This window comes from Elephantulus edwardii, unplaced genomic scaffold, assembly GCF_000299155.1.
Source record: "Elephantulus edwardii isolate Elephantulus edwardi_28Jun2011 unplaced genomic scaffold, EleEdw1.0 scaffold00154, whole genome shotgun sequence".
NCBI classification, from domain to species: Eukaryota; Metazoa; Chordata; class Mammalia; order Macroscelidea; family Macroscelididae; genus Elephantulus; species Elephantulus edwardii.
The window spans coordinates 6527509-6529987 of NW_006399904.1; positions in this window are offsets into that span (position 1 = coordinate 6527509).

Below are 2479 nucleotides of genomic sequence, written 5' to 3' on the forward strand. Positions count from 1 at the left end.
TTGACAAGGGAATCAAAGATATCAAATAGAGAAATGAAAACCTCTTCAACAAATGGTGCTAGCAAACTGGACTGCTACCTGCAGAAAGCTGACACAGGATCCACATCTCACATCATACACAAAAATCAAATCAGGGACCTGGGCATAAAACCCCAAACCATAAAGTTCATAAGAGATAAACTGGGATCAAACCTAGAAGGCCTAGTCTAATGGTATAAAGAGGCTGACAAATATAGCCAGGAATGCTTAATCTGGAGAGGATAAAAATAAATGGGATTTTCTAAAATTATATCTTGGTACTCATCAAAAACTTTTTCCAACAAGGTGAAAAGAAAACCTGCCTTCTAGGGAAAAACATTTGAGAATACCTTCAGACAAAGGTCACATAACAAAAATTTACAAAATCCTACAGGACTTCCACAAGAAAAAGATAGATAACTCAATTACAAAATGGGCAAAAGACATGGAAAGACTTTTCACAGATGAAAACATTCAGATGGCCAACAAACACATGAAGAAATGTTCAAAATCACTGGCAATAAGAGAGATGCAAATAAAAACCATAAGAAGATACCATCTCACCCCAGTAACAGCGACAAAGTTCAGCAAGGAAGCAAGCAATAAACGTTGGTTAGGATGTTGAAAGGGGGGAACTCTCATACACTGTTAGTGGGAATATAAAATAGTACAAGCACTCTGGAAGATAGTTTGGCATTTCTTAAAAATTTGAACATAGACATTCCATATGACCCGGCTATTCCACTACTAAGACTATGCTGTTGTTGTTGTTGTTGAGTATCATAGAGTTAGAACCAACCCATAGCTGACCCTCCAGATGGTTTTCAAAGGCAGGTAATTGCATGGGAAGAGATTGCCAATTCTTCTCCCGTGGAGCAGCTAGCTGGTGGTCTTAACCCACATGCCTTTAGGATTGTACACAGATTCTTGCCACTAGGCCACCAGATCTAGAACTGTGAGATTAGAGTTAGAGACACAAACAGAGATCTGTACACTAATGTTCATATAAGCAAAATTCACAAGATCATGGAAACAGTCCAAATGTCGAACTGAATGGATTAAGAAATTGTGGTACATTCACACGATGGAATACTAGACAGCACTCAGTTATCCTTGTATTTTCACAATAATGGTTTTATGCAGTATTGGTCCAATGGTGATTATCAAACATATGCATGGAAATGATTGTATGAAACACAATGTACATAAACTTTGTAAGCAAACCAATGTAACGATAAAAATTAAGAACAACCAAAATTAGAAACTAGGATTAATAGTACTATATATAAGTTTCTGGTTTTATCAAGTCAGTAATAAAATATTTGTCCAGGAAAAATTCTCATATTTGGCAACTTAGGTAAATTTTTTATATTATTAGTCTATCACTTCTTTAATGCTTTTAAATGTGTTTTTGTTGCTAAGAGTACTGTAAAACCAGTTTAAAAAAGCAAATTTAACACATACATTAGCATAATTTCAAATAATCTCATTAATATGACAGGAAGATATGTACTTATCCATACATCAAAAACAAAAGGAGAAGTGACTACTTCAGTAAAATTTCATAAACTAGAAAACTTGGCAGACCAGAAAAATCAGACACCAAACTTTACTGGAACTGGTTACTCAGAAACAGACTGCTTGAAATTGCTTAACCCAGAAAGTCTAAAAAATTGATTTTTTAATGACGCACCTGTGATATAGTGGTGAAGGTGTGACTGAAATTAAAGGGCTGGCTAAAACTTTACCCAAGGAACAATTACTCCCAAATTCTCTGGCAGATGAAAAATTTATTTTGTGGATAGAATGAAGCAGATGCCTACAGAATGACTTGTGCAGTTCTTTCCTTTTCACCCTTATACCAGTAACAGCCTGCTTAAAGCTATGCTCTACTACCCAGTGCAATCTTTGTCAGGTTGTTTGGGTATTCAAAACCTCTGCTTCCTTATTTACAAAAGTTAAAATCTCAAAACTTATCTCACAGAACTTTTGTAAGAATTATATAAGAGAAAGTAAATTATAAGCTTTGCATGGTGCCTGGCTCATAGTAATCACTTTACAAATGCTATCCATTAGTCATAATTATATCACCATCACCATCAAAATGACAATTACTATTTTAATGTAGACTCAGCTTTTTACATGAGATAGAAATAAGGTGATTTCGATAAGTAGGATTTCACTGAGCTTAAGAAGGCCAATAATTTTGTGTCCTTGGTCATCAAGATGATCCAAATGTAGCTTAAACATTTTCAAAAAAGTAAGCATAGATTGATTTGAGCATTATTTTCCCCTAGACTCTGTAAGAGAAGTAACAGTAAGTGAACATAATAAATTAAGTACTTGGCTGCTAACCAAAAGGATGGTAGTTCAAATCTACCAACTCCATAGGAGAAAGAAGGGTAGTATCTTAAACTGGATTCTCTAGAGAAACAAAACCAATAAGATTATATATATATAT